Below are 12,293 nucleotides of genomic sequence, written 5' to 3' on the forward strand. Positions count from 1 at the left end.
AGAAAAACTGCCTTTTTCCAGTACAATTTTTTAAAACAAATTTTGTCCCAAATAATACTTATTGCCTATAGTTTCCAACTTTATTACCAAAACACTATAACTAAAATTGGTAACATGCTGTTATTGACTATGATGTTGATGCTGATTATAAAAAAGCCTAATTCATTCTAGTTTATATATTGAACTCAATAATAATTTTTAATCATTTTGAATAAGATTTTGATAGTATTTACATAATCAAACAATGGAACTAAATCCCTAATAAAGATTTAAGTGTAAAGAGAAATAATTTAATTGTAAAGAAATAATATAAATACAGAAATAGTTATTGTATAAAACTGTAATGATGCAGTGTTTTTCTACTTATCTCTCTAACCTGCTTGTTATCCGGGAATATTTATTACAGCACATCATACCATGACTCAATTAAATAAGAAGTCTTGTCTATTCTACCCCAGTATATTCACACTTAACCAACTCTACTAAAATATCATCATATTCAAGTTACAGACAATTCCTTTTTTAAACTTTTCCAGTAGGCTTTTAAAGGGTATTCCGCTTCCATTCTCCTATGGTCCATTTCTACATAGCAGCAAAGGTATTCTTTTCAAAAGGAAAATTAGACTCCATTACTCACCTTGGTTAAATTGTTTGCTTCTCATTGCACTTCATGTACAATCCAAACTCCTTATATGGGCTTGCAAAAGCCTATTTAATTTGCTCCTGGCTATTTCTCTGAATGCATCTTTTATTTTGTGCCGTCTCACCCACCACACATCAGCCATTCTGGTTATTGGGTAGTTCACACAACAGCCAATTTTCATCAGAGGCTGGGTTATTTTCCATGGTAATATTGTCTGTCTGAATTGGAGATTAGACCTGTTTTAGGTCTGGTAATAGGAAAAAGACTGAGGTGAAGATTTACTTGCAAATAATTTACCTAAGAAGCTGTGAAAAGGATAATGGGAGGAAAGAGACCAGCTGCAATAGAAATCTCATGCAATTGCTCAGATAACCCTTCAAGATGGGCTTCATTGATGCAAAGGAGTCAGGCCTTTGTACCCACCCTAGATCAATCTTTGGGTGGAGGATTCTCCCTGGGGATAGGCTCAAAACTTGAGCAAGTTCAGTTTGTTTGGCCAAAGGCCAAATGTTGTTAGCAAGGAATATGTTAGCTGCTGGGAAAATGACCCCTTTTGTAAATTGAATCCACTTACTTTATGTAAAAAGTTCTTATCGTTTTTTGGAATAGGTTCTCTGGGCTTCTGAGTAGTCTCCCTCACCCCTCCATCCTTGGAATACTTACAAGAAGATAGAAAAATGACTTATAAACCATGATACTGCAACTGGTCTCAGGGCTGCAACTTACTCATATTGCCTTCCTTCACTATTACTTAGTCTAGCTTCTCACCTGCAGTTACCACCTCTAAATGCCTGGATGAGTCTGGCTGCCAGATACTTCTTAGGCTGTGGCTGCTGCTCTTACCTATTCGGCATAAACAAATGTGTAGGACTGTAATAGACATCCCAGTGGATTATCTAGATTACCTAAATATTAAATGGATTCTTTCCTGCTCCATGTTTAATAGCTTCCCCTTGCAAATCAGACCAACATAATCACTCTTTTTCTGTTTCTTTAACCATGAAAATTGTATAAATTACCAGGTGTCAGCAGTGACTTTGCTTTTAACTGAATTCTTACTTCTTCCTCCGGCAGAATTTCACCTCTGGTAACCAGGATATCTGTACCTGTAAAACTTAGTTGTGTAAACATAAAACAGAAACCCTAAATAAATCACTGGGATGTTGGTAAAAGAGTCCATAGCTATCGTTCTTGCTTTATGTCCCATGTCTCCATATTGTGTACCTACAACTATGGTTTTTATTGATCTCGTTTTAGAGTTTATATTAAATCCCAAAGGATGGTTGATCATCCTTCTGAGTTACCATCTCCAAGAAATCTAAGTAAACTTTCAAAAATGTGTTCCATTCTTATCAGGCCAATGGCTGAGTTGTGTGGTAGGTGAAGGAATGAATGCATGTCATGATCATGTGCTCACTGAGACGCTTCCTCTCCTTGGTCCCATCTGATCTAATGAGGGATCTTATGTCAGTGGATCACTGCATAAATCTATAGATAGTAATGCTGGCTAAAGTCCTATGAGAGAGAAAGACAAACCCATGTCCAGAATGTGAGTTAGTTATAGTCATGATGAAAAGAGTCCAATTGTGAAAGGAGCCCAGTATAATAACCTTGCCACCAAGTAGCTCATTGATATCTTCTAAGGATGAATTCATAATAGATTTTATATATTGGGTTTTGTTGGCTATTCAGAGATATTAGTAGCTGTATTAACCCTGGTGAGTGGGACTAGCTCTATTACTGTCACACAGGCCCATTTATAACAGCACTGGGTGTACTGAAGACATGCTAGCTGACCTGAATTTGTCAAGTCAAAGCTCTACGAATTAGGAGATTTCACTTTTTTCAGGGCCATACCTGAGTGTGGCTGTAGCATAGGAAGAGTGCATCTTCAGTTTGCATCCATATATGAGCTAACCCATGCATAAACCAAGCTCATCCTTGTTCTTCCTCCCTCATCTGTTATTTTTTAAATGTTTGTTTGTTTCTTTACTTAGAGAAAAAGATAGAGCATGCACAGGGGAGAGGCAGAGGGAGAGGGAGACAGAGAATCCCAAACAGGCTCCACACTGCCAGAGCAGAGCCCAACATGGGGCTCGAACCCATGAACCATGGGATCATGACCTGAGCCAAAATCAGGAGTCAGACACGTAAGTGACAGAGCCACCCAGGCCCCCTGTCCATCATCTCTTTTAAGTGCCCCCTTGCCCCTTAGATGCCACCCAGGAACCTGTTGGTATGATCTGAGGAAGAAGTGTTGAGATAATATTGGGGGACATGGGAGTCTATGTCACTTTCTTGTGTGGCTTATCTCTGCTCTACAGACCTAGCTATACATTGTACTTCATGTGACACTTTTGCCTTAATGATGTATTGCTACTGGGCCTCCTCAGCCTTTCGGCTTGCTATGTTGGTAGGTCTGACAGAACCTATTCATGATGGTCTTCTTAATAAACGTCTCTTGATATGTATTAATCAGATTTTCCATTTGTTTTTAGTGCACAATATTATTTCACATGATGGCATGACCTTGCTATAGAAAATTAAGGCTTTACGTGATGATGCTTCGACTGGGGCTTGCCATACATTATAACTTGTATTATTCCCGCACATCAGTATGGCCCAAGAAGAAGGTCTGCTTGAATCACAACCTGTTTCTGCTGTAGATATCTTTTCTGTTTTGGGTTTCACTAAAACCTGTCATCCTTCTGAATCACCTGGGAAATTGGTCTAAGTGATCATATCCAGTGTGGAATATGTTGCCTCTAGAATACAAAATTTCTAGCAGGCACTGTACTTTGTTTGTAGTTGTAAGTGGTGCAAGATGCAATCTATTGTCCTTTACTTTTGAAAAATTACACCCCAGTAAAGTAAAAACTTAATTGTCATGATAGATCCTATAGCTTTTTTTACTTATTTCCCACCCTCTGGCATAGGCAGATCTTACCAGGTTCTCAAACATACTTTTTTTTTTTCTTTAGTTGGTTTGCTTGTTATGCCATTGATAAAGTGAACCAGTTTAATAGTCTGCACAGTATCTCAATGGTCTAGATTCCTTGGGACTACTTAATGAGAGAATTGGAGAGAGTTACACGGTCTTATGGCATGCCATGTAAATGTGAACTGATTCTGGTCCTCCTTCACAGTAAAATTTAAGAAGAATGAGTTGACTAGATCAATGACTACATACCAGGTGCCGAAGGCCATGTTAATATGTTCTTAAAGAGATACCTCCTCTTATACAGCAGCAATATTGATACTATTTGCTTAAATTTGAGGCAGTTGACTGTCATTTTCTAAGACCCATATTGTTTTTCTAAGTGCTGGCATGATGAATAAATGAGGATATAATATAGACCACAATCCTAGAATTCTTTAGGTACTTAAAGGTAGGGCTGACCTTCCCTAATTCCTCTTAATATTCATCTTAAATGTAGTTTTTATATAATAAGTTGGCTGAGATATTGGCTTCACCTACAAAAGGCTTTGTTAACTACACAGGTCAAGACACTAATCTGGGAACTGGTTTACTGACAAGAATGCCTAATTAAATTATACACTCAGGTATTGGAAAAATGAGGACTAGGTGATAGTGAGTCTGTGAAATTAGTTGATCCTATTGTAAGCCAGACTTGACCCAGTTCTCTACTTAGTACTTGGTCCCCACGCTAGCAAGCATTATGATGCTTCAGGTGCCATATATTAGCATCAACTAGGACTCTTTCCATCAATCTTTTAAAGATTTATTATTCCCATTACCCTACTGTATTATTTACTGAGTAAATAATCCTGGATCTCTTTGGAAAGAGGCTATGTGAATTATTACTATTTACATATAATGTGGATGTTCAATGTCTTTCTTTCTGGGAACTTGGACCATCCCTTAGTCAAATAGTTTTGGCCTGAAAACTGGCCCCAGAATAGAAGAAAGTGGTCACAGCATCATGATTTTGTGAGTGACTACCCTGAGTCTCCCGATCATGCATCCTTAATTCATCTTGATTGTTTAGATTGATTTTACACATTGAGCCATTCATCTTGCCATATGTATTTTTCCCCCAAGGATGCCAGATCTCATCAAAAATCTCTATAGCTGGATGTTAGCCTCTACCCTAGTTTTACTATGACATTGTTGCTTATTACAGTAATTGCACCCATCTTGTTTTTGACCATTAAGAATCATCACATGGTCCACTTTCAGGAAACTCTCATCACCATTCCTACTGCTGTCTAGGAGCCCAGTTCTGTAATAGCTTTTCCAACTGTCAGACCTGAACAACAGAGTCGTACAGAGAAACCACTGCTTAGTTTCTCAGAAGTACATGTCTTATTGACTTAGTAAATGGAGTATCATTCAGTACTCTTTTAAAATATAGTTGGCTAGTGGTTTCCAGGCTTACATAATAGGTATCCATTCCAACATTTCATTTTGCTGAGCTTCTCAATCCCTTTTTTACACTGCTTGCATTGTAGTTATGGCTTTTATTTTTCATTTAATGGGTGACATTGACTTGTCCAGGCTTTAAACTGATACCATACCAGGATAGCGTTGTCTCTGTGTCCTTGACAGAGTTTTAAATACATTTTCGTAGGAATTTGTTCCCAGTTTTATAACCTTCCTCCTTATGTGACTCTACGTCATAATAGCCTTAATAACAGATTTTCTGCATCCCGTCCCTTACATAGGCCCTGACTAATGTTAGTACATTTGGCAAGGCTGTATAGCTTTTAGTTATAGTCCTTTTATTTCCTTAGTAGGTCAAGTACCATCTCAGCTGAGTTATATTGTCACTTAATATTGGTTATTGCTCTCATAGACAGAACCACACAAGTGGAGGTTCTGTTGAACACATATTCTCTTTTAAGGAAATAACTGGTAGATTTTCTTCAAACAAGGCGCTTGCAAAATTTTAACATGGAGGTGTGTTAGAGGATTATGGTGAGTACTGAGTTTCAGATGATTAAGAGATTGTGTAGTCTCAGAGTTCAGGAGAATATGGATATTCTAGGTGCTCATGCACATTGGAACACATGTCTTCATCCCCATAAGGGTTCTATTCCTTCTCAGTTAAGGCTTGGGTCATGGTGTAATGGAATTGCTAGAGTGGGGTTTCCAGTCTTCTCAGGAGCTGCGTCACAATTATAACTAAGTGCTGATTTTGAGCCTTAGCTTTCTGCTTTCTAGCTGCAGGGATAAAATTCTCCATTTAAGTTTCTAAGGAGGCACTATAACTTTTAAACACATTGTCTTAAATTAGTGATGAATTAATTCAATTTTGTTGTCTTTTTCTAACTTACTGATCACCCCTAGCAACACCTTTAGCATTATTGTTCCTCATAATTTTTGCTTACCATGAACTTCTTAAATACCTAAGATATTGACGCATTCCTTCACTGGTACACCATTCCAGTTTACCATCGGTGAGAATATTAACAATTACACTGCTATCTTATGCCAGAGGTGATCAGTATTCCACCTATCCCAGTAATGGGATCCTCGTTGCTAACTGGCCAATGAATATTTCATCTCCAAAAGCCCACATTTAGAGACTACCAAGACCTACCTTCTTCCTGACACCATTTGTCGTTAGCTTGGTTCTGCAGAAAACTGAATCTTAGAAATATTAGGGAATGTTCTAGAAACAATACCTTTAAGCAGTTGAAAGAAGCAGGACAGGGCAGAAGGAAAAGTTGAGGTGCAGTGCAACTGAAGTAAAATTCTCAGCCAGTCACATAGGTTGATCTGAAGCTGGAGTAGCTCTTCAGAGATATGCTGCATTGGATCTGAGGTGTAGGGGCTAGGGAGGCTTTTTATGCTTGCATCCAACAGTCATTGGAAATAGGTTTCCCCAGGTAGGAAGAATGACCTTGAGAAAGCAACTCCTTTTGCCTAATAATAAGTTTGGCAGGGATTCAGCTGTGACCCAGCAGCAAGCGAAACTCTTAGTCCTGGGGCAAAATATCCGAGTGGTATGTCACAGCATTTTTCTAGGGGACCCATTGTAAAAACAGTTCTAATAAAATTGTGTCCCATATACCCAGATTGGTAGCCTTCCACATTTTTTTTTTTTCTTCCCATCTTTCACCTGCAGATACCTTGCAGAATAAGTCTTGCCCTGGGGACTTTTCACATAGAATATCAGAGAACTTGTGAATTCTGAAGACAGGTTATTAAAAGATAAGAAAATGTAGTAGGGGCTGCATTAAGATTTCTTAATTCTTTTATTTTAGCTCCCCAGTCATAGAGGTCACACTTTTGACCTCTATGGAAAGGGAACTTTCCCCTATGGAAAGGGAAGAGTATGGGATTAGTGAATGGAAGAAGACTGAAAAAAATGAAGAATGGGAAATGGTATTCCATTTTACACTGTTCAGTTGTTTTGCATTAACAGTGGTCTTAAACATAGCAGTAAATTAGAATCATCTCCAGTGGATAGTTTTTAATTTTTTTAACGTTTGTTTATTTTGTGAGAGAGAGACAGAGTGCAAGCAGGGGAGGAGCAGAGAGAGAGGGAGACACAGAATCTGAAGTGGGCTCCAGCGTAAAGTCTGATGCGGGGCTCAAACCCATGGACTGCAAGATCATGACCTGAGCAAACACAGGCACTTAACTAACTGAGCCACCCGGGTGTCCCACTAGTGGATTTCAAAATATACCAAGACTTAAGTCCACCACTGACCAATTAAATCAGAATCAATGAGAATGGTGGTCAGCAACCTCTAGGTTGTAAATGGTTACTGAGTAATTCTAAAGTTCAGTCAGTATGGCGGTATGCCGGGCTTACTGGTTAAGCTTACAACCACCTATTCTTGTAGTTGCTTTTCTGACACCAGCAGTCATATGTCTATATGTGTACCTCTACTCTGCTAATATTAACCACTGTTCCTTTGTATATCTTTCTGGAACCACCAGAAGATAGTTTTTGTTTTGTCTTTGGTAGTCGACAGCATGGATCAAGATACAGCGTTCCCTGATGGAAATGTATGCTTTTCTTCCTTCTATCTTAAATTAGTCCTGAACAGAAGTTATACATTTGGTCTAATGTTTGTTTGTTTGTTTTCTTTTCTAATGTTTATTTATTTATTTATTTTGAGAGAGAGAGAGAGAGAGAGAGAGAGAGAGACAGACAGTGGGAGCCAGTGGGGGAGGGGCAGAGAGAGAGGGTGAGAGACCCAAGCAGACTCCACACTCAGTGCTGAGCCTGACGGGGGGCTCGATCTCATGATCGTGAGATCATGACCAGGACAGAAATCAAGAGTGAGATTCATAACCAACCAAGCTACCCAGGCACCCCCATACATTGAGTCTAAATGGCAGCATATAATTTCTGCAAATATTTTAAGATTATTAATGTTAAAGAATAATGATAGACATTTAGGTTGGTTCCATATTTTAGCTATTGTGAATAATGGTGGGTTGTACATAAAGAATGAAGATATTTCTTCAAGATTTTATTTCCTTTGGAGATATATCCAGAAGTGGGATTGCTGGATTATATAATACACTGTTTTCCATAATGGCTGTATCAATTTACTTTTCCACTAACAGTGCATAAAGTTTCCTTTTTCTCCATATTCTAACTAACACTTACCTTGGACTTTTTGATAATAGTTATCCTGACAAGTGTGAGGTGATATCTCATTGTGGTTTTGATTTGCATTTCCTGATGATTAGTGATGTTGAACACCTTTTCAAATACCTGTTGGCCTTTTGTATGTCTTTTTGGAAAAATGTCTCCCTATTTTTATTCCTATCATTTTATTTTTGCCATTATATGGCTATTTTATGCTATTACATTGTGTGTGTGTGTATGTGTGTGTATAAACCTTTTATATATATATAAAATATATAAATATATATACCTTTTATATATATACATATATATGTGTGTCTATATATATATTTTTATATATACATATATGTGTGTGTCTATATATATATATATATATATATAATATATATATATATATTATATATATATTTTATCCTATTAGTGGTTTGCAAATATTTACTCCCATTCTATATGTTGCATTTTCACTATGTTGATTGTTTACTTTGCTGTGTGGAAACATTTTGGTTTTATGTAGATGCATTTGTTTATTTGTGTTTTTATATTTATTTATTTATTTATTTATTTATTTATTTATTGCCTGTCCTTTTGGTGTCATATTTAAGAAATCATTGCCATGACCTATGTGAAATTTTTTTCCTATGCTTTCTTCTTGGAGTTTTATGGTTTAGGTCTTATGTTTAATGTTCAATACACTTTGAGTTGATTATTCTTTTTAATTTTACATATTCCCACTGGTATCTTATTGTGGTTTAATTTGTTTTTCTCTATTGGCTAATAAATATCAGCATTTTCATGCAGTTTTTGGTGAAATATATGTTTAAATTTTTGTGCATTTATTTAATTTGTTTGCTTGCTTATAACTAAGGCTTGAGAGTTTCTTACATATTCCGGATATATATCCTTTATCAGATATATGTCTTGCAATTATTTTTGTCTGGTATGTAGTCTGTTTTGCTTTTTGATATTCCTAACTGTGTTGTTTGAAAAACAGACATTTAAAATTTTTGATGAAATTCAATTGGCCAATTTTTGATAGATCATAAATTATAAGGAGGTTCCAAGTCTCTCAAAAATGTAAAAATTATATAGATCCCATCATATTTATAAATGCATATTCATTATTAAGAATGAATATACACAAAAGATTCTAGATAATATGTCATGAAAAAATGATTAATTCCAGAAATTTGAGGTTTAAATATATTTTTTCAAAATCAGTTATAAATCACTACATTAAGAGTATATAGTAATTAAAGAGAAAAATCTCATGTTCATCTCAATCGTCTTTGGAAGCTATAAATAAGGAAATTTCTTCATCTTTTCCTATTGTTTACTAAAAATAAACATCACATATTCACAGGATTGCCTCATAGCACTACTTATGTTCATTGTTGCACTAGGATTCCTAGAAGTGTAGATAGGAAAATATAAATTAAAATAAAATTCAAGCTATGTAGATTTAAAAGAACAAAATGAAACTTTTATTTTGCATAGACATCATAGTTGTGTGCATTGGAAAGTCAAATAATCTACCAAGAGGCTCTTAGAATTTAAATGTATATTAAGCAGATTTCTGAGGAGGAAAGGGGGACCAATCAAAAATCAATTTTATTTTTTATATATGAGCAATTGACAACTAAAACTAAACCTTTAAGAAAGGATTTCATTTACTATGGCATTAAAATCAAAGTACCTTAAGAACACATCCTTTGAAATATGCTAGTCATCTCTACTGGAAACTGCAAAATATCACTGAGGCAAATTAATATAGAAAACTAAAATGGAAAGGTAAACCTTGTTTATGCATTGGAAAACAATTTTATTATGTTAATTCTTCCCAGATCAATTCATAGGTATAAGGCAATCCAAATCAGAAGCATTTTTCTTAAATTAACATTTTCTAAAATTTTATGGAAATGCCAAATGCCCAGGACAGCTAAGAAAATATTGGGATACCAAAATAAATTATGGAGTCATAGTAATTGCTGATGGTGTAATATCAGGGCAAACACAAACAAATAGACCAATGAGGCAGAAAATAAGAACCTATAAATCATACTGCATTAGCTAGATATTTAAAAGTAAAAACAAACATTGACGTCTAACACATACTGTAAACACCAATCAATTTGAAATAGAATATAGACATAAATGTAATACATCTAGGAAAAATATAGTATATTTTATGCCCATTAAGTTGGCAACATTTTCTGAAGCAGAACACTAAAAGCACTATTATGAAATAAAAAGGTAATAACCTGGACTATATTGAAATTTAGAAATTAGTGACCTCAAATGCACCATCAAGAAAATGAGAAGGTAAGCCAAGGGAGGTATTCGCAGTGCTACATCTGCCAAAGGCCTTGTATCCTGAATTTATGAAGATAGTTTATCTTTAATACACACAAACAACCCAGTTTTTTTATGGGCAAAATATATTTAAAAAATGTATTTTGTGAAAGAGGATATCTAAGTGACTAATATGAAAAGATGCTTCGCATAATCTGAGAGAATAAGAAAAAAACATATTAAATCATCAACAAAACCAAAGTCAACCTACCGAATGGAAGAAGTTATTTCCAAGTGATATAATCAATAAGGGCTTAATATCCAAAAAATATAAAGAACTTCTACAACTCAACATCAAAAAAAGAAATCTATTTAATAATGGACAGAAGACCTGAATAAACATTTCGCAAAGAAGACATACACATGGGTAGCAGACACATTAGAAAATGCTCAGCATAACTGATCATCAGGGAAATGCAAATCAAAACCACAATGAGATGTCACTTTGCACATGTCAGAATGGCTAAAATAAAAAATACAAGAAACAACAAGTGTAGCAAGGATGTGGAGCAAAAGCAACCCTCATGCAGGCTGATGCAGCCACTGTGAAAAACAGTGTGGAGCTTTCTGAAACAATTAAAAATAGAATTACCATGGGATCCAGTAATTCCCCTACTGGGTGTTCAACCAAAGAAAGTGAAAACACTAATTCAAAAAGATATATGCACCCCTATGTTTATTTCCCAGGACAGCTAAGCATTATTTACAATAGCCAAAATATTCAACAACTGATGTGTCCATCCATATTAATGGATTAAAAAAGTGTAGTATACACACAATGGAATGTTACTCAGCCATAAAAAGAGATGAGATCTTGCCATTTGCAACAACCTAGAAGGCATAATGCCGAGTGAAATAAGTCAGTCAGAGAAAGACAAATACCATGTGATCTTACATACTTATATGTGGAACGTAAGAAATAAAATAGATGAAAAAAGAAAAGGAGACAAAAATACAGAGAACAAACTGGTAGTTGCCAGTAGGGAAGTGGGTTGGGGGAATGGATGAGATAGAAAAAGGGGATTATGAGTACTTGATTAGCACTGGTATATAGAATAGTTGGATCATTATTAAAAAAAAGTTTAACTCAGAATGAGCTCCTAATATTATGCACAAACAATACAAAATTAAAGAGTGACAATAATAAGGTGGGTGAAAATGTGGAGCAGTCAGAATGTTCACTCATTGTTGGTGGAACCGTGAATAAGTACAAGCCCTTCATAAAACTCTTAAGCAGAGGCAGCCGGGTGGCTCAGGCGGTTAAGTGTCTGATACCAGCTTAGATCATGATCTCCCATCCCAGTCTGTGAGTTCGAGCCCTGTGTCAGGCTCTGTGCTGACAGTTCAGAGCCTGGAGCCTACTTCAAATTCTATGTCTCCCTCTCTCTCTCTGTCTCTCTCTCTCAAAAATAAATAAACTTTAAAAAATTAAAAAAAAAAAAGAAAACTCTTAGGCAGTATACATTAAAGCTAAGGACATGATTTCACTAGGTCCTAGAAGCTGCACACTTTGGTATATACCCAAAGGAAAGTGCTTATTTCCATTGAAAAAAAAGAAAAAAACATACAGATGTGTATTCATGTAGTGTTACTCATAATAGCCCAAAACTTGAATCAAACTAAATCTTTGTTAACATGTGATCATTTAAAAATATTTATAAAATTCAATAGCACAATACCAATGTAATACCAAAATAATTTAAAAAACATTTTAAAGCTGTCTAGCT

This window comes from Panthera pardus, unplaced genomic scaffold (assembly GCF_024362965.1).
Source record: "Panthera pardus isolate Hobbes unplaced genomic scaffold, ASM2436296v1 HiC_scaffold_7, whole genome shotgun sequence".
In the NCBI taxonomy this organism is placed as follows: domain Eukaryota; kingdom Metazoa; phylum Chordata; class Mammalia; order Carnivora; family Felidae; genus Panthera; species Panthera pardus.